This window comes from Cuculus canorus, chromosome 8 (genome assembly GCF_017976375.1).
Source record: "Cuculus canorus isolate bCucCan1 chromosome 8, bCucCan1.pri, whole genome shotgun sequence".
Classification (NCBI taxonomy): Eukaryota; Metazoa; Chordata; class Aves; order Cuculiformes; family Cuculidae; genus Cuculus; species Cuculus canorus.
Genome location: NC_071408.1, coordinates 22,112,038 through 22,133,870, shown reverse-complemented (window position 1 = coordinate 22,133,870; position 21,833 = coordinate 22,112,038). Strand labels below are relative to the sequence as shown.

Sequence of the window (21,833 nt, the reverse complement as noted above, 5' to 3'; positions counted from 1 at the left end):
TTACACTCCACAACCTAACTTGAAAAAAAATGAAGTCTGATTGCTTGCCTTCCTTCAGTGTATTTTTATGGTAGAGTCTTGCTTGTGTTAGATTTTTGAGAGAGATGTTTCAGAGTTCTTTTATTTTCAGGGAGAAGAGCTCTCTGAAAACAGTGACGTAAGTCTAGTTTTTCTTTGCAGACAATTATCTCTGTGATTATGACTTTAGATGGGCATGTTTCTGCTTTACTGTCAGGTCAACAGTGTGAAAAAAGGAAACTAATTTTGTTTCAATGTATACATTTAACTGCAATTTCCAAGTAAGCATTAGCATTTATAATAATAGCTAATAATAACATATTCTGCTCTGGTGAATATTACATTTTATCAGACTTGGAAAACCAGACTAGAGATATAGCAATATTCTTCAGAAATACATAAATAACCACAAATGATAACATAGTTAATGAGATAAGACAAAGGGGGTACTGAATATTTAGATTGTATTGGTCAAACGCTAACAAGTCCATTTAAGTTAAAGCATTATTAATTGGGATTTTACCTCTGGTGAACTAATGAAATACTCACAGATAAACATGTATAAAAGTATTTGTAAGACATTTAGCTTTCAGAGGCTTGCTAAAAAAGTCACAACGCCCACTTCCTATCATGTTCACTACTGTATATGAATCACGCTTCTAAAATACTAGCTCTCCCTCTAATCTTTTTTTCCATGGAGGCAACAGGTAATGGTGTCAGACACTAATGGCAAGCACATTTCTGTAGCTTTCATGTAGAGCCCAGAAAGTAACCCCTTCATCCTTGTACCCAGCGCTCGTGGTGATGGGTACTACAGAGCTACACTGCACTGCAGTCAGGCTGTTCTCTGGGGAGGCAGTGAGTTTTGCACTCTGAAGTGCAAAAGAAAACTAATTCTGCAAAGTGAGAGAAGAGATAAAGTCCATGCTCGGTTTCATGCAAATCACTGATTCTCACAAGCACCAATGTTTGTCTTTTACCAAGGTGCTACACAACGCAATTCATCTCAACGCAGTTCTGCTGTCTATGAGGTTTACCCAGACAATGCCTCTGTAGTTCAGCAACTTCCAAATGCGTGTCTCAGATGAGTGTCTAAGATGTCAGGCAACTTCAGGATATTTTCCTCTCCCTCTTGACTATAGAAGATAGTTAAACAAACAACTTAAACCGAGAAGACAGTTAAACTACTTAACCTGAATACCTGACTTTTAGACAACTGCAGTGAGTGGAATTAATCCCTCTGAGTAGCCATAGGACTAGGAAACATCCTCATCACAAATAACCTGCTTTACACTGCTCTCACGTATGGTCCTTCTACTGAAACCCATACTGGACCTGTCATTGACAGCACAACTTCCACCATTTCAATATTATCATTTCTGATATTACCCAGAGCAGGTATATACTGATACAGAATCACAGAATGCTTCGGAATTGGCCTTTCTCCATCCTTCTTATAAGCTCCTTTCACACACTGAAAGGCCACAATGTGATCTCCCCATAGACTTCTCTTCTTTAGGCTGAACAACCCAAACATTCTGTCTTTCTCCATAAGAGCGAAGTTCCAGCCTGCTGACTGTTTTCATGACCCTCCTCTGGACTCATTCTAACAGGTCCAAGACTTTCTTGTACTGGGGGCCCCAGAGCTGGATGTGGGACTCCAGGTGGGGTCTCCCACCTCCTGGTCATGTTCCTTTTGATGCAGCCCAGGATATGACTGGCGTTCTGGGCTGTGAGTTCACATTGCCAGCCTATATTCCATTTTTCATCAACCAGTATTGCCAGGTGATTCTCTACAGGGCCACTTTCAAACAATTCATCACTCATTCTGTACTGAGTTTTACACCTATACTGTATAAGTATTACATAAAAGTATGATATTGCATAATTAAGTAGATATAACAGTATCTAGTTAATAATTTCATTATATAAGGGCATGTAAAATTGTACTCATAAAGTTTTGCAATCACTGCAGCTTTATGACATCGTTTATGAAATTCCAGCCAGAGATTGTTCTCATTTTAGTCAGCACAGCTGCCTAGAGGAGAGGCTCCCTTAACATACACAAACCCCCGTTTCCCCTCATGGACAGCTGCTAACCCTATAGCTGTGAAAGGCAAGAGGGAGAGCCTGAGCTGCTGTGCTCCTCTATAATTACAGTCAATGAATGCTTTGAAAGCGAAGAGAATCACATACAGGTTTTTGGTGAGTATAAATGAGAAGAAACAGGTGACTGGGGAAGGCAGAAAAAGTCTCTGGTAACTAGAGAAATTGTGAAAAGATCATAGCACAAAAGTCTATTCTCCTCCCCTGGCTGGGCTCCACAACCTCCCCATCATGCTCCACGGCACCATTGTAATAAGGAAGACCATGCAGATGAAGACGTAGTCCAGGCAAGCATCCAGTCCCATAGAAAAGAGTGGGTACATGTGACACCCAAATTATAAGTCTCATGAGGCTTTATTGTGACATTTCCAGAATAGAATTCCCTGTTTCCAGTGAAAAGTTTTCAGTGTTTGGCTGATACATCACATTTCTTGACCATTTAATATTTGATTTGATTTTTATATTTTTAAGAAGTCAGGAGCTTTAAAATTGGAAAAAACAATGCTGGGTTTTTCCTACCAAGCTCCATCACAATACCAAGACATGTGATACATCTTAGGAAGAGCAGGCCAGCATTATTTTAAATAAACAAAAAGCTCACCTAAGATTTTTAGGAATTATATATGAGATTTTAACGAGAAACCAATAAGCATTTAAAGTATACAAAATGGGCCATTAGCTGCCTTCATGGTAATTAATCCAAAGGTTCTAGTTATTTCAGATCTGTATTCAGAGACTTGAATCCACTGATGCTCTGTGGGTTCTGAATGAATCTGAAGACGCTGTAAGAAACTGTACAGAAATGCAGAATATTTTGGCCTCTGCAGGGCAGTCAGTGGTATTTGGAGGATTTGGACCTAAGCATTTGAGAAGATCACTTTGGATGCTTTTCAGCTTCAAGTGGGTGTTTGTGACCATTAGCTCTGCCCTGTTTGTAATCAGCTCATCAATTATCATAATACTCTCTGGAGTCCACAGTTCCAGCAGGCTTTAATTCATTCCTCCTCTGGCTTTATCTCATCACAACTTAACTCGCTCGAAGGGTAATATCTACCTTAGCAAGACTGGGCAATCAGACTTGTGGTTTTTAATTTGCATACATGAATCACATTTAAGGGGTATCTGAATATACTGTTGAACGCTGGTGAAATCACTTCTATATACCTTTAAAAGTCACACCCCCAGGAGAAGCTGGTCAAACGGTCATACCTGCAGTATCCAATTCACAGTTCCTCACTTTTACCATCAACAATATTACCCGGATGTATCTTCCCTCCAAAATACTGCAGATACCTAAAAAATGTTCTAGATTTATACTGGACTCAGAATAAAACCACTTTCTTTAACTCCCGAAATGATAGAAGTCTGAAATTCATTAGGGCTTTTAAATAAGTATTTTGTCAATTTTATCATATTACCAAAACACAGAAACTTGAAGCTTCCACTCCAAGTTCAGCAATACCAACCATACCGCACACCGATACCTATTTGCATGAAGATAGATATTTCCTAAAAAAAATGAACATTATCCCTGCGCTGCCAGAAATTATTATCTTCTCTTGTAGCTGTCAAATCAGAAAGTACATTTTCTCCCTGCAAAGGAGGAAAACATTTGGGCTAAATCTGTGAAATTACGTGTGTTTCAGCCAATCCACCATACATTTATCCTCACAAAGCACCTCAGATTTATTAACAAGAGCTAAACATTTCTTGCACAACAGTGCCTTGTGTGAAGTCACACTTGCATCAAAGCCTTCTGAAATATGCCCACCACATGGGAGTTGGAACAATGTCGGACAAGGAACACCACCAGCAGCTCACTGCCCCCCTCCCTAGCAATTAAAACAAGAATGAGAGATTGTCTCTGAACACAGACAACCAGAGTCCGTGTTCAAGCACATGTGAAAGCAAACCCATTGCCTCTGAAAAAAAAAAAAGGAAAAATATCTAGTTTACACCAGTAACAGAGAACAGAATCTGGTCTTTTGACAACTGGCTGTTTTACACAATATTAATATCACTGTCTGGCATACACAAGATTTAAGCATTTTCCATGTCTGGAACTAGATCTCCTCTTTCACTGGTATCGAGGGGCCTTTAACCTACACACTGTAACTTACCATTAGCAGATGAAAAGTGCACATACTCCCTGCCTTGTACCACAGGGTTCACCCTTCCTTCAGTAGAACCATAGCTATTTCATAAGTCCATATAAAAAACCAAATCCTAATTTACAGAGAATAAATCTAATAAAACCAGAATGGTTTCCAGAAGGATCTCATAGAATTAGAATCCTACAAGGCAACTTTTGTCTTTCTCTTTCTCTGTCCTGCTGTATTGATTTATATCTTTATATTTAAATGCTCATGAAGGGAACAGAAAAAGTTGATACAGTAGTGTGCAAAGGCTGCAATCAAACAATTCCTTCCATGCAAGTAATCAAGCTAGTTCAATTTTAGATATCTTGCTTCTTTCATCCTGGGGTAATTGACGTTGAGGGAGCTTTTTCTTGATTTATGCCAGATTAAGTTGTGTGAGAACTGGTTGCATTGATTGTGATGGGGAAGGACTCAGGAACTGCTCACAACTGGTCACGATCTGCAGCGTCCGCTTGGTACTTCTTGCTAGCGGTAAATTTTTCTAAAGGAAAACAGAGCACCTCCTACACCAAAGGAAACCTGTCTGTGTAACAAGACGACCAACACCTAAAACAACCCTTTTAAAGGCTCATAGCTCTCTTTCTTCCCTGGGGAACATCATGTTTACCATCCAGGGTGGCTTCCCCCTTGCTGATAAAATTAGCCACTAAAGGCCTCAAAGATAAGAGCAAGAACTTACCAAAAGGGTAATTTATTGAAAATAAACACATGTTGCTGTGTTTTGGAGTTGACCTAATTAAGGCCAATGAACAAATAACTGAAATGATGTATAATTGAAATGAGTCACATTGAAAACAGAGATAATTTGAAATATTTGCCTAACATACTTAGATATCCCCAGAGCATTGTGGGTTTTACGCGAAGACCAAACTAGGTAATTTGCTTTTTTTTGTTACTGCTTCATTCTCTTTAATTACTTCTTTTTTAAAAAAAATTACCATTCTTGGTTTTGTTTGGACGCAACGTCCAAAATTTACCACAACACCACTGAGAAATGGAACGCTGTTACTGGCAGCTGGATGAGTCACGTGAGACGAGTGAAAGACCAAACAGTACCAGATTTTCTTAAACAAGTGAAAATCATCCGCGCTGGAAAAGGTTGTCAAAGCCCTCCACTGAGAGAAAATCAACAACTCAAAAGGTGCCAACACAGCCAAGCCATGTGTTGTAGGGAAGGTACTGCACTCAAACTCAGCATCCCACTGCACACAGCTAGCGCTGCGCAATCTCCATGCCTGTATGGCTGGAGGGGCTGCCACATTCCCATACAGTCAGGAATTTAAGAGCATCAGGGGAGAAGCACGGCACCGTGCTCGCTGCCTGAAGGCTCTACTGAATGAACTGAATGCTTCGAAACACAGTAACTTCAAAATGATTCATGAACATACAGCATTCTCAACATTTTCAGCAACAACAAAATCAGCACTTTCCCAATGTTTTTTATGCCTGTTTTGCCATCCTCTATTGCAAATGGGAGGGCTTCTCTCAACCCTACACCACCAAGCCTGAGGGACAGAAAAGTAGCGTGAAGGCCAGCAAACAGATCCTGTAGTTGTTCTTACACCTCCTTACAAGGCAAGTCTGACTGTGTGATCTGGGAGACAGTTTCCTATGCCTTGTAAAAAGTATGGTTTCTCCTTTACTTTCAAGGAACCACTATTAGTAAGGATATGAGTTTGGGTCTAAATTTTTCTGTTACGGACACTGCTTGAGAGAAGAAAAAATGTGTTAGAAGTAGGCTGGTGCAATTAGCCCTGTATGACATGACAGCCTTAAGCAGACCTTAAGCAGACCTTATCCAAATGTAATATTGTTGTTTTCACTTACATCTTCAAGCTCAAAACACAATATCCAAAACATAGATTTCCAGATCTTGGTCTGGAGACCCAAGAGAGGGAATGTTGAGATCTGTTACTGACATCTTTGCAGTCATTTTCACCATCTGGTACCCAACAAACCTATAGACATTTGGGGTTCTCACCACTTGAAAGAGGAAAACTCCACACTTTCAGAGACCTTTGCAATAATTTCTAACTCAGTACAAGACTTCCAGTAACTATGGTCCCAGACTGTCTGAGCGTGACTCCTTACATAGCTAAATACATACTCTGACAAAGTTTTGCAAATTCTTTTTATTAGAAGAAAACTTCTACCCTGTGTATTTTTGAGTCCTCTTAGTGTTCTGATTTCACCTCTGTGTGATATCAATACTTTGTACCACTAAGTTTCATTCCTGGAGAGAAGGAGGCAAAAAACGCCTTGGAGCTGAATAGCCCTAGAGCAGTGCATTAAGGTGCACAATTCCTTCCTTGTTGCATGAATTATCTGAGTCTTCTGTGATATACAGGTAGCAAATGCAGGATCTGAACACTGCACTGAGGAAGCAACTACATAGATAGTGATTGTCAAATAAAATCAATGTTACACAGAAAGGTTCCTAAAAATGTTCAAATATAATTGTGTGGTTCCTTAAGCCTACGGAGCAGCTCATGGGGTCAAGCATATTGCCTTTCAATACAACCATTTGTCACGCACAGCTCCTTTGGTCCATTTAGCCTGGCAAAGGAAGGCCACAATTCTTTTGACAAGGCGTGAAGACATGAGATCTCTGAATCTATTTTGTTGCTGTTTGTCCTTACCTCAGGGCTGAAGTGGTTAACAGCAGAGAATTTTCACTGCTACATTCAAGAGTTTATATCTCAAAGACGAACAAAGCAGCTCACACCATGCTCCAGGTTAACCTCAGATCTCTGTATCAGTTACAATCTGTTCACATTTTAAGGCCTGTTTCAGCCAGCTGGTAGAGACTTGGCTTCACTTATTTCTAATGCTTGTACATTATCTTAATAAAAACACAGTGAGAGCCAAGAGATCCTTTATTACAGAGCAGACTGTACTGCACAGTAAGAGGCAGGTGAAGACTGAAATTGTGCTACATTTCTGTATCAGAACAGAGGTGACATCTTCTGTCTATTTGAAAATAGATATGAATGGATAAATGAATGAATCTAAGTTATATGAATCTATAAAAGATTAAGGTCAAAACCAGTAATATTCAATAAGATTTGAACAAAAACGAAGGCTCTTTTTCCTCCAAGTTTTTTTTTTGAACCATCCTATAAAATCCTGTAACAGAAATACTTATTTCTTTGCTTTCACATTGATGTGTGAGTGAAGACAGAAGGGCTAAGAAAACTCTTGTAAACTAAAACAACCCAGCTAGTGAAATAAATTGTGGAGTATCAGTCTTAAAAACTTGTGAAAGATAAATATAGCCCGTGTGTGTCTTTCAACCCTAAGAGTTGGCTACATCTATGTTTGTTATTTCATGTTCCATTTATTTTTAAAACATGTTATTTGGATTGCATTTTATTTCTGTTCCATGGAATATCTTTTTGCAGACTACACACAGTATTATAAAAGAGTGAATCAGCAGGCTTGGTATTACCGAATAAAGACGCATGGATAATCTAATATCAGTCTAACTTAAAACAATTTGAAAACTTTTCAGTAGTTTAGAGCTCTGTAACCTTTTCACCTTTCAAGCATGTGGACAGATATGGCTCCCATATCTGACTTTTTCATGAAACCTTAAAGACAATCTTGGAGCAAGAGAAGAACACAGGAACAACACATTACATCTTTCACTGCTAAAATGCCTTGCAATGTTATGTAGCTTAGATTTCCAGTAACGATCTTCATAACACCTTTTGAACTCAGCGAGCACAGCCAAGATTCAAGAAAACATGCCATGTGCTCAGGTTCCAGTGACTTCACAGCCAGTTGATGTTCTGAGTCAGGCTCTAGACATGTAAGAATATAACCATTTTAGGCAACAGTGAATTGATTGTCAGAGAAATAAAGCAACTGTTTGCTATCACAAGGAGTCTCTCACTGCACTCAGGTTTGGAATGCAACATTTTTGGCTTCCTAATTGGATCTCAAACCTCTAAATTATGCCCCCAAACAGAGCTGAGAGTGGACTGAAAATGACCATTGCCCTCTTTTGTGGCAATCAGGACAAAACCTTTCACAGCCTGATGAAATCCAGGTCTTGTCATTACATTTATCATTAAAGAGTCTCCTCGGCCTGGAATCACCTTTTGCCTGTTGCCAGGCAATTTGAAAAATATTGTTCTCAGCACATCTGGCCTTTTTTGTGGTCCATTATCCTTCCTCACAGCTTGGATTTTAGTAACAGGGGGAAAAGACATTAAAATAAATGTTTCAGGAAAATATTAAGCTCAACAAACATTATTTTAATTAAAAGGAAATCCTACAACCCTCCTAATGGGCACTTGGAGAATATAAGCTCAATGTAATGAAATTTGATGTATTTCTTTTTATTTTTTTAAGAACATTTTTGGAATAGGTTTAATTCTCAGTATTTCTGATAGGTAGGATGGATCATTATGACTCGCCACCGTCGGCCCCATTCTCCTCTCCCACTTCTCCACTCATCTCCATTTCCCTTTAATTTCTAAGCTTAGTTTGAAACCCTCTCTTCCACTGCCGTCTTTAACCCTCTCCAACCTCTGCCTCACCTAAACATTTCAAGATGCTGTAAATGCAAGACTGCTGCTGCACTGTACAAAGCTGACCCCACCAAATGCATTGTACTCTTTAGATGCACAATTTTTAACCCTGGATGAAGCTGGTCACACTGTTCGAGTACCAGGCAACCAAATGTTTCAATGCAAACAACACACACAACACACAGAACCTGCTGTCAGTCCACCTGCTTTAAACTCCCAGCTCTCGCGTAAGAGACTGATGAACAACCTGTGCTCCCAGACACCAGATGAACCAGGACGAATCCAACCACAATCCCTGAACAAATGCCACTGCACATGTTTGTGTAAGTTAAAAGATAACTCTACACCATTTAGGGTTATGTACACACTCATCTGCCCTCATCCCCTTTGGTTTGTCTTTTTTGTTGCTCTAAACGGACACCACTAGGGCTTTCACAGCAGCCTGTAGTTAGATGGGACTTGCAGGTTAAAAGAACTCCAGAGCGACTCTTTCAAGACAGAAGTTCACATATTTTGTGATGAGGGTGCTAGAATTTTTCCTATTGTAAACATGCTTTCGTCGATTCTATGACTCCATTGAGAGGACATGATCTTTCTATACATGCAGAGTTTGAGAAAATCTATTCTTTTTTTTCGGGTTTTTTTTCCTCTAAGTCACTTAACTCACTAACAGCCAGAGCACACCTGCTAAGAACTGCATGTGTGGTATTGCTTTCCCATTTGCTTATTAAACAATGAACATTTAAGCTCCCATATCTCCATTGCCCTATATTTCACTTAGTCCATTCAGTCTTTCTTTTCCATGGAAGTTTCTAGCAAGCAGCTCATGTAAAGACTCTGCAGGGGAATACGTTCTCCCAAACATTTGAAACACCAGGATGTGCAGGCACTGAAAGGTAGGGTTTTGCCATATGGCACCTTGCATGCATCTCTCACAAACACATAAGACTCTATGTCTCAAGAATGAATTTTATGTCTGCGTCGCTCAGCAGTACACTATACATATTAAAAGGAAAAGCCTCGCCCACCCATGGTTACAACCGAGAACAACAAAGACTATTTCATCAAGAAGTTTGGCTCAAAGATTTAGAAGTCTGGAATTGTCACCAAGTCAGTAAGAGCCACAGAAGCTCACAGCTACAAAGACAGATTCACTGTGGGTCACACAGGTTTAAGCAGAAACAGTAAGCTTTAAACAAAGAAGGAAGCTGGTAACTAAAAACCATTTTGTTCTTCTCAGCGCAAGCTAGACAGAAGAAAAGGTCCAGTGGGGTGCAGATGTACAACACCTAGTCTTAAAGACCTAATTCTAATGCACACATTTGGAAATCAGTTTATTCATTGTCAAAAGAAACAGAAAATTACTCACAATAGGAATCAAAATGTACTCGCAGTCTGCAAAGAACTTTATATGTTGCTATGTGATGGGAATGCTCCAACACGTAATGGGAAGACAATGGAGGGGAGCTAGTAAACCTGCACTGCATGTCAGCTTCCAGCTATAGGTTGCATTCCATTTACTGTCCCTCCAAAACAGTGTGAATTAACCCTCTCTCCTATGAGAGGCTTCATGAGTCTCTTCTCTCTACTGGTATCTCCTCTCCAAGCTCACTTGTTACAGGAGTCTGTTCCAGACGTTTTTTTCCTGGCTCTTTATATACCAAAGTGATGAAAAACTACAGTGAAAAGGCATTTGATTGCTGTGAGTCCACATTCTCCTAATGCAACTTGTATTTGTTTCTCCATTCTGTTATTAAAAAGGACATATCTTCATAAATACAACCTCCACCTAGACTCACTGCAGATCTCTCACGCTTACCAAGCAACCTACATCCTCACGCACCTCTTTGTGCTCCTGTGTAAAATAAGGTTTTTACAACGGAAACTCAAATTGCTACCTCAGACAGACAACCACTTCATCTACACAGTCTCCTTGATCATTTAACAGTTGACACCTAATACAGCAATGGTTTCTTTGCAACTTGGAATTAACACTGCCAGAAAGAAAATTCAACACAGTTTCCCCAATAAATGCTGAAAAGAGCAACAGTCTACCCCTGCTACTTTCCATTTGCTGCTTTCATTGTTTGACATTTCTTTCTGCCAGGATTTTAGCATTATTTCAAGGATTGATTTGAAATATATTTAACACCAAGTCATTTGCAATGCCATTTTCTCTTTCACCAGAACAATGCTTCTATTCTATTTAATACATAATTCTATTTAAGTAGAATTTACCCTTCTGCACCCACTGCCAGTGAACCAGCCTCTCACAAGCTCTTCTCAACAGAGTGCTCTTCTACCTAACTTTACACAAGACTGAGAATAGCAGTTATCTACAGCTGCAGTCTTAGGACTGTAGATCTATGCAGTGACTGTTAAACATTTACCTTAATGGTATCAGCAAGGAACAGCCTACGGAAGGACCGTGTCAAATAAGTTATTGATGCAATAAACACCTATAAGCCATGCAACATATAATAAGAAAAACTCTCCTCAATGACTTTAAAATAACTACTTCAAGTGTCTATCCAAAATGAGGTAGCTTCAGATAACGACTGGGAGGATCAAACATCTTGACTGTATCAACCTCTTCAGAAAGTCAAATTCTGGTAATAACCATGCCACCCTCACCATGACCTGTTCTACTCTGGGGTTCTTTCAGCAGACCGTGGGACAGGGTAAGAAGGCGGCTATTGTGGAATCTGTTGTGAAAAGGTAAAGGCACAGGGAAGGAGAAGAAAAATGGAGACAGAATGATGGAGAAGGACTAAATTAGGGTAGAAGGGCAGCTACAAAAGGAAAAAATGTTCTCACTGAACAGTGCTGGCTATGTGAACACCGTATGAACAAGAATTAGAAATTTAGCTTCTGCTGACAGCCCTCTGTGAATATTCCAGTGATTGCAGCAGGCAGTTGCTATGGACTAGGAGGTATACAGAGTACTCTCTACTCTTACTTAGCATTGCTACCTTTTACATCCTGCAGACTGGATGTGCACTTCCATACAAGTCACAATAAAGTATGTCAGTGCGAGCATGAAGCTGGATATGCCAAGTGAAGAAACTCTCATTGTAATCATAAGAATCCCTGATACACAGACTATGCAATCACAGAAAACAGACCTGAAAGAGTCTTCAGAAGGTGATTTATTCTATCATACCTCTCTACAGCATCATTCAACCTCACAAACTTACGAGGATCTTTGGCCAATCTGTCCTTTACAGCCTTCAGCAATTCCCCAGTACTCCCAGTAACCTATTCAGTTGTTTCACTTAGAAATTTTTTTGTAATGTGTAACTTGAAGCCCATTTCATACTGTCCTATCCAAACTGGACAGTGAGAAGAGTCTGTTCTCTTGCCCGCCACAGCAACCCTTTATGTCTTGAAGGCTGTCTCCACTCAGTCCTCTCTCGCCAAACAACCCTCATTATTTTAGTTTCAGTTATAAATCATGTTTTCTAGACCTCTGATCTCTTCCCTCTGTCTCTATTCTGAACTCTCTCTGGCAGATCTTTTTTTGTCCTTTATGCTACTTTTCTCTTCCTCCACATTTTACACTAGTAGATTCTGTTCTCTGCAGATAGCAGCAGGTATACTGTGAGCCAGCAAGGAAGAAGTACAGTGGCTGTCAGACCCACCAATTAAATGTCATCTGGATTATTTTATCTCTTTTCTTGGGTCAGGTTAATGAATCTTTGGTATGACCCAGTTTTCTTGTTGGTTCTTACTGTTGCATTAAGCTGCACTCCGAAAAATGCTTAAAAAATCTCAGTATAGAACTTAGCAAAACGCATCCATGTAGAGGAAAAGGTTGCCTCCCCCGAGGTCCTGCCACTCCATAACTCAACCCAGCAGCACAAAACACCAAACAAAAACTCTCAGGAAAGTGCACATACTTGCACACTGTCTGGATTCCAGGGTCACAGCATTCTCAAAATTAAAACTGGGGCTGACTCTTCAGATTAGTAGCACTTTTGCTTCTGGTCATCCCCACCACCAAGAATAGGTGAAGGGCATGAAATCATCCTAACACGCTGAACTAACTGATCCAGCAAAACTGAGAGTAATTCATTAATCATGTTGTCTCTGAGTCCCGCTCTGTTCTTGTCTGATTGTCAATCAGGAGTCACTACCATAGCCAGTGAAATAACAGTACTACAAAACTAGAAGGTGCAAGATCAAACTTTTGAAGTCTTCTAGAACTGAGTATCTGAAGATGCACTGAAGGGATGAATTCTACCATCTCCATTTTAATAAAAGCTTCCAGTGCACAACTAGATATACAAATACTGCAGCCAGCAGTTCAGTAAATATTGTTGACTAACCAAGACGAGCAGAGAGCCTCAGACTAAGAAAGTCCTGCTTGTTAAAGATTTGGGCAGATATCCCATTCCTTCCCTCTTTCCCATCACCTTAGCACACTGCTGACCTCGACAATGAAAGATGAAGATTTATATCTGAAATGTGCATTTTTAGGTGAATTTAGTGCAGGAAAATAAATGCCATGTTAAGAGCTGTGGGGATGGTAATATTCCAATGGCAGGTAAAGCGTACTTAAAAGGTATGCAAGGGTCCCTAAATAGCAGGAACAAAGAGCCAGAAACTTGCCCTATAAGAACTACTTCTAAGTGAGAAACAGAGACCCTGTGGTGAAGTGACAGAGTTTGTGAATAGCAGGCATAGCACAGGAACAGAGAGCAACTTCCAAAGACCACACGGTTTACAGGCTGAACCCAGAAAGCATGCCAGTGTGCTTGGTGCATTGTATTTCCTGTGGGATATCTGCATCTAGTTTAACCACACACTGCTGGATCTGGAGTATAACTTTTAGAAAGACATCAAATCTCAAAGTGGAATCTTCAAATGTTGGAGGACTGCTTCTGTAGCAGTTTGTTCCATTTTATATAGCTAGAACTTGTTTGACTTCAGTTCCCAGGCACTGGGTCTCCTTATGCCTTTGTCTGCTATATAAAAACACAAGACGTACCTGGTATCTCTCTCTGTAGATAATTTTAGACTTTGTTCCCACCTTTTCTTCAGTGATTAATTGGTCCTTTCTTCATTTTCTCGCAGTATATTCTCCAGTTCCTGAATCATTTGTGTGAATCTCCTAAACATAGCCAGTTTTTCCAAAGAACCTTGTTAAATTGTCAACACTAGAACAGTACAGTACTAGAATCACTAATAACATAAGACAGCAGTGTTGTTTTGCTACTTCTGCCTGACATGTGCCTAAACACAGCTCTCCAAAATTTTTTTCATTATTATTACTATTCTGCTGTAGCATCAGAATAGAGGCTGTTGTTCAGCTAGCAAGCTCTATACGTTTTACCTGAAGCTGCCTGGCAGCGGCCACTGACACTCTCAGAGTCTGGAGGAAGAGAGAAGGATGGTCACTCTGAGTTTGTATGTGCATGACTTTAATACAAAGTCTCTGCTTAGAAATAGAATAAAATCACCAAATTATACTACTGTGCCGTCAAACCTAATGACCCAGAATGTGTTCTGCTGTCGATGGGCCTAACTCAATAGGCACCACTGAAAACAATGGAGTCTCCCAGTGTGTGACCAAAAAAGAAATAACAACTTTTTAAGGAATGTAGCAACTGCAGAAGCTCAGTAACCACTCATGAAACTGAGGGGGGAAACCAGCCATTTGGATTTTTTGTTTACAGGCAAAAGGCGCTCCAGCAATAGAGTCAGTAAGTGTGAGATTTCTGTTGTTTTAATTAAGCCTTTCTTAGGTTTTGCCTTGTTCAGTTTAGCTCAAGTTCTACAGAATACATCTAAACCCTATGGCTGGTTTGAAAAAGACAGCAGAGAGGCAGTAACTTAAGCCATTTAAAAAATAAAGGAGCTGGAAGCTGAACGCATGTGTCATCCGAGCCCCAGGCTAAGCCATGGCCTTTTAGAGCTAAAATGATTGCTGAAAGAGCAGAGTACAGCTCACAAAAATCTGTATTTACCTGGCAGAAATCCATGTGATCCTGATCACGCTGACTAAGAAATTAGCTGAGATGAAGCAGGGGGAGAGGAAGGAATATAACCTCTGGAAGTTCCCAGAAAGAGAAAAACAAGGAATTTTTCCTTCGTAATGTCATAACTCTTCATTTGCATGGATCCTGGTAGTCAGAAAGAGGGAAAAAAAAGAGAGCTCCAAAACCACTACTGGCAATACGACAGAAGCAAGTATCATGCATTATTTGCACTGTAAATCATTAGCAGTAAGTTTTCCAAAAAGAAAAGCAAGGCAAGAAGGGCCAGCCTGGGCCACCTCAGAGCGTGCTGCAGGCATCTCTAAACTGCCATGACTTGAGCTAACAAGTCCTCACACTGCAGAGTAAAACCTTGGGGGTGTGGGGGGCCCACTCTGAACTAAGAAGCCTGTCTCTAGAGACTGTATTAGCTTGGGTGCAGGGCTAACCTGGTGAAACTGCTCAGAGCTTGTTTCAAATGCAGCCCCGGGTGTCAAGTGCTCTGCTGGTGGCTACGGGTGCTCACTCAGTGGATAACCTTGGAAGCACTACACTCTACAAAAATATCCATACACGTGTTGCAACAACTAGTCCCGCTGGAGCAAGAGTGGCTTCCCAAAGCTCAGGTTTACACCCCCTGTAAGTCAGTGAATTTTCCTGCTCCCAGTCAGCTCGGAAAAGCAAAGTATCTTGTTTCTGTGAAACTGAATCCCAGCCATGTATATACAGCTAATGACTGGTTACACCACACATAATGAAGAGTCACGTTTTGCTAACTGCATAGAAAATAAACAAGCTAAAAAAGAAAACAGTTACTGGTTTGGGTAGGAATCTCTCTTGACCTTCCTTCTGGACTCAGACCCTTGATGCTCAGACCACTATGCACTACAGCCACTGCCAGGCACGGGTACTGCCTACTCCGGTTTTGCTTTCCCCTTAATGCCCATTGATAGTTTTTAATAACTGATAGTTATTTTTGCTGCAGAGCATCCATCCAGCAGAGGCCAAAGCATCAGAATTACTGTGGTCTGCTCAGGATCATCCCTGGCCTCTTTCCTCACACCCACTCAACTGAGGTGCAGCCATGGCAAAGGAGCTACCTCCAGCTTTTACTTCTGAGATACAGGCAGTGATTGTCTAAAACAGAGACATGGCAGAGGTGTGAGGGAACCCTGTGCCTCCTTTCCCTCGGCATTGGAAAGGGGACCATTCTTTGTACACACAATGAGAACTGTGCAGTTCTAGGGCATGCCCTGTTGTTTATTTATGAACATTGCCAAAACACAAAGGATTGTAGTGCCATTGCAGACTATCCTGCACAGGAATGACCAAAAGTACAACTCTTGCCTCAGAAAGTTCACAGCCTAAGAGACTGACAGATACAAACAGCTTAGCACAAAGGAATGATGAGCCAGTGGCACTCAGCACAGCAGCACTGGCTTTGGCACAACCATAGCTTAAGGTTTCTACATCTTTTGTCTGCATCGTGGGCCAAACAGCATGTCAAACTTCTTGACATGCACTAGAGACAACTGCAGTGCTGGGCTTAGGTGGTGGTAGTAAAGACCAGCAGTTAACGGTTGTCAGGAGAGAAAGTAGGGAAGGGATAGAAAGCAGGGAAGGGTGAGACCATAGGAAGAGGCAGGGATACAGCTGTGGTGCATGTGCATGCACACGTGCGTACACACACACACACACACAGAGGGTGTTCTGACCCTGCAACCCATGCTCAGAGCAAAGGGAACCCCTCACACTTCCACATCAGTGCTTTTAGTAAGGAAGGAAGACGAGTTCTTTCTAACCATTCTGTCATCTGGTGACCTGTGCCTCCCTGTCTCTCCTACAGTCTAAGGCACACGCGTGTTGCAGCCATGTCTCCAGAGCTGACATGGTGGCCTGCACATCCCTGTGTGTAGGCATTGTGGGTCTTCTCGTCTTCTCTTCCAGGTAAGCAGTAGCTAATCAGTTGTTTTGGTCATGGTTGGACAGGGGCATTTTATGTGGAGGACTGGAGACAGAAGGAAATAAAAAAGAAGGCGGGGGGGGGGGGGGGGGGGAAAGAGGGAAGAGGGACTTGCGCTGACAAGTGGCTGGTGGGGATAACGACCTCAGTCAGAGTCCTTGTGTTCTTGTAAGAAAACCTCTTGACAAACCCCAGCATCTGGTAGTTCAGCTGTGGGTTTCCGCTGTTTATTTTTCTATTCCAGTGCTCTCATCCCTATGCACTGCCTGTGCCTGGCTCTGTTAAGCATTCCAAGTGCTACAGAGCATAATTGAAAGAATAAAAACCCCAGGCTCAGCATCAGGCATATACAGAAGAAAAATAAAAACAAAAACACAAAACAAAAACCTGCTTCAATCCTTCCTTACATTCATGAGAACACAGGCAACAACTCCCAGCACCATGTCAGGCAGGTTCATGGTGAATGCAAGCTGGGAGTGTCCACTGCAGCAGACTTCTCTGAACTGGGAGAGCATGGACGAATACCAGATTATTTTGTTCTAACTAGTGGGAAGCAGGATCAATCCCCATGATGCACAGGGATAGTTCCTTTGGTGAGGTGTCCAGAGGACGGATCCTGTTCATGTCTGCTTAATTTCTAAGAGCTTAGTCCTTTTTCTATTTCTCTCCTCCTCCTTCACCTTCTCTCTGATAATCTCAATTACAAAACCAAACAGAACCACACTGCCTCTGCTGACTATTATCTGCCTACCGCCACTTAAAAATCCAGACTCTGACATCACTTCATGGATGGTAAGTCAATGAATGTAGCTCCATGCAGCTAAAAAATGGACTGCTGCACCTTTGGTCTGCTTTTTTCTTTCATTATTTCTTTGAACTGTCCCTCCCACAGACCTTCAGAAGACAGACTTCATCTCCAACTTTGATCTCTCAGCCCTCACTTCACTTCCATGCCTTTCTGCAAAATATCCCTAAGGCAATGCCTCTCTAATCTACCCACACTGCCACCTCTCCATCCAGCTCCCCATTACCCTATGTTTCTATTGCTAATACATCCTCTTTCATGACCTTTACTCATGTGATATTCCCCTGCTGATAAGCACCCAGAATAGTGGAGGATAAAACAGTGACAAAGATGTGGAAAGACAAATACAGTGACAAACACAGTGACAAGACAGGATAAGGCTGTTCTCCGGACAGGAAAAAAAAGAAAAAAAGAAAAAAAAAAAAAAAAACCAACCAAACAAAAAAAACCCCTACACAGTTGTGATTAAAAAACAGGGGGAATACAGGGGAACCCTGAGCTATATGTGTACTTGGAGAAGATTTCTCTCTTACAAACTCTGGCGGAACTAAACCATTGTTTATTGGTGAGCTCACTGCCTGGTGCTTCTTCCCTTCTTGCTGTACTATCCCTCCACCTGCAATGCACAATTTTCCAACTCTGCCAACTCCACAGCTCAGAGTCAGGAAAGCAGTGGTGCTCAGAGCCTGAAAGGCAGAGTCTGGAGAGAAACCCCAAGTTAAGGCACTACTCCTTTATGACAGAGAGGGAAGGAAGCTTTCTGTCAGCCCCAGAGATGCAGCTCTCCTTGTGGAGAGGCAGCCCGTGCTGTGAGATGTCCATGGGATGCCCAAGAGGGCCGTTACCAGCACCCGGAGCAGAGGCGCAGCCTCTCTCTGAAAGGAATTCTGAAAAAAAAGTCTTTTGAGAAATGGCCTGTCCTGCAGTTTAGGGAAACCATCTTCTGCATCTAACCAGCAGACCACCAGAGCTGTCATCTTTAACTGGGGATAGTCACAGGAGATCTGTGTTCAGTGAGAATTCATTTTCTGTAATTATTACTCTGTTTCACGATATAAAAGTTACCTAAATGCCGTGCTCACAGCTACAAGAAGAACATTCCAAATGCCAACTCTCAAACTGTTTTCACTTTTAGAGATTCACAATATTGAAAGCACATGTACCAAATTGAATCTTTTTTTTTTTCTTTTTGCAGTGCACTGTAAATGTTTTTAAAATGTGACTCTGGTACAATGCACGTCAAACAGCTGAATTCAAGGTAGAAAGTGCTGCCAAAAACAAAAGACAAATGAAGTTCAAAATCAGTTTTGACGGATTAGATGGAGACACTTTGAAACCATAAATCAGATGGCCAGTCTCTAGGAAGTCAATAATGAATGCATCTTTTCTCTATATTTATTATCCCAAAGATATATAGAAAAATAAGCCAACAACAAAAGCAAATCTGTAGCTCAGCGTCTAAAATACTTTACCCAAGTGGCAGTGAAAGTATTTGCCAGTTTAGAAGACAGATGAAAGGCTAATATTTGTATGTTAGACACACAACTTCCCAGTGTTCAGACCTGTTGTCTAAAGTAAACATTTGAGCCTAGTGAATTTTCAGTAACATGTGACTCCACATTCACAAACCAGTGGATAGCTGGATTATTTTTTTTAGCAGTTGTTACGGGCAAATCAGTGTCTGTTTCAAATCATGGGGTTTTTTGGTAAAATTATGTTCCAAAAGAGAAAAGACACGAGGGAACAAATTCTGCTTCTAAAGCCTCGTTCTACCTTCTGTGCAATCTGTTTGCTTATATTGGGTTAATTTCTTCACATGTAAAATGATGCATGCAAATAAAATCAAACCAAAACAAAGAAGGCAGAGCAAAATGTTTTCCAAGCTTTGCAACACAGGGCTTACAGTGTTTATACAAATAGTAAAGTCTGGCTAAAACAAGCATCTGACAGCTCTGTGCTGCTTTCAGACACATGACTCCTATCTGCCATTTACTCCATGTAAGCAGAACTGGGTGCCCAGGCAGAGTCGCAGTGAAATCCCTGGGGCAATGCATGAACGCAAAGTTTTGCCTGCACGCATGCCATCGCTAGATTAGATCTTGTGTGCTGTGCGCTCCATTCCACGCTCACTCAACACGCTCCCACTGAAGCTGGACAAATCTAGATATAAACTGTCCTGCAGGAATTAGTTACTACAGAATACATAATAAACAAAGGCCTAAGAAATCTGTGCACTAAAACACAACTTTCACCTCCTGGGTTTTTTGTATTACAAATTATATTCCACAGTCTGCTGGCATGCATTCTGCTTGGACATCAGCAAAACCCCTAGGGAGGGCAAGGTCTACCCAAAATGCAACACCTGACAGTAAACTCAGCAAGGATTAAATGGGGGAAATAGCAAGAGAAATAACTGTCACATGAGCCTCCTAAATTTAAAATCTGGAGGGGGAAGACTGTATCTGTAAACATGTAAATGCCAACACAAACATCAGCATTTGGGAATACTGCATGGATTCAGGAGACACTGTAGTGATTAACATCATTACAATAATCTAGACATGGGGGGAAATAACAATCTCTTACAATGCATTTGATACAGGTTCCTGAAAATGGTTCTGCCATTTCTCCCAAATCAGTTCACCCATGAAATACAACCAGGAAAAATCATTCAATCTCATGAGACTGTCTTTGAAATCACAGTTCTGAATTAAAGCACGCAACATTTTCTTTCAGCTACTTAAGATCACAGCACCCCTCTTAAGCGATCTCATACATCAGTTACTCTTACATGACTTCTATAAACATGATCACATACTGATTTTATAGAAGCATCTGTATGCAGCAGACCAACTACAGCACCGCACAGCTGGGAGAATGGCCAGAACACAACAGGATGGGGAGTTCTCAGGTCTGCAGGGTGACACCTTGCTGGCACCCTGCACTGGGCTCAGCCACTCCACAGACAGCTATGAAGAGCTTTTCACCAGCCTCTGGGTCTAAGAAACATGCACACTATGTAAACAGACTTTGCACCCAATGCAAAGTCATCCATAGTCAATTTCTATTAAATATAACTCTGTGCTTTGACCATGTCACAGTGCATAGGGCACTCAACATCACCAATTACCTCAAATCAGTACGTACCATCACTAGCTCTGGTAATTACTGCCAAGTTCTCCTAATCCAGAGATATTAGCATTTAAATGACAGGTTTAATCCTATCGCACACATCTCTATCTAAGTAAAGTTCCTTTGGAATTCAACAAGATGCCGTGAGGTTTATGAAAATCACTACAAAAATCATGTGGGAGAAGGAGGGAAATACGCAACATGGAGACAAGCAGAACTCCTTTTCATTGTAAAGCAGCATTTGCCCTAGCTGGTGGAACCACATTCTTCAGTCCTTTAGAACATTATATTTGAGTTAAAACTAGGATTTTAGTCAATGCAAGGTTTTCCTTTGAGAGTTCTTATCTTACAAGATAATTTATGTTATTTCATGGATCACTGAACTGCTGTTCACCAAAACAATCCTAAACAATATGCTTTGTAAAATAAAGAGAGAGCTGAAAGCAACCCACTCACTGCAAGACGCTGCACCTTGCCTCTAAGCAGTGTGAGTACACTGGAGCACAAAGAAGGCAGCAGGGCCTCATTTCATTAGTATCAATTCTAATTGTTTTGTAACACTGAAACCCCCTCAGTTGGTTTAAGCTATTTTATAGATACAGCAGTCAAAGGCAAAACTGGGAACAAGAAGTGTTCCTTCTATAAACACTGTTGCTTAGAAACTCTGTATTTTTAATAACCTAGCACTCTAAATTCAGCATGGCCTGTCAGTACGGGATTTCAGCACAAGACATGAAGGTATTTCGAGGCTGGTTTCCCAATTTACACTGTACCATATACAGAGTTGTTCATAGCAATACAGTGACATGATCAATTGGGATAAGGCGACAGGAAGCCGAGCCCTTGTTCATTATTCATATTGCCACAACTCCAGTCCTAAAGTAAATTTCCTTTTGCTAGTGATGTGCAAATACAGAACAAGACAGACAAGCCTTGCCTCCAGACAACTTAAATGTAGAGCACAGGAGATCAGAAAGTGTACAAAAGGACAATGCCTTTGAAAAATAACATCTACGCTAAAAAAAAAAGTGGAAAGAGACAATTAAAAAACTAAAATAAAACAAAAATGAAGCGCAGTTATTTGGTTTTGCGGGAATAAATAGGGTATATTTGCTTGAAATACATCCTTTGTTCTTA

The 21,833-nt window shown here is 41.0% G+C and overlaps 1 protein-coding gene across 3 annotated transcripts in view; it reads right to left on the bottom strand.

Annotated features, from left to right (window-relative positions):
• The window catches only part of GLIS1 (GLIS family zinc finger 1), a 203,957-nt gene that overhangs the window by 110,031 nt on the left and 72,093 nt on the right, over positions 1–21,833 (bottom strand). The window lies entirely within an intron of this gene.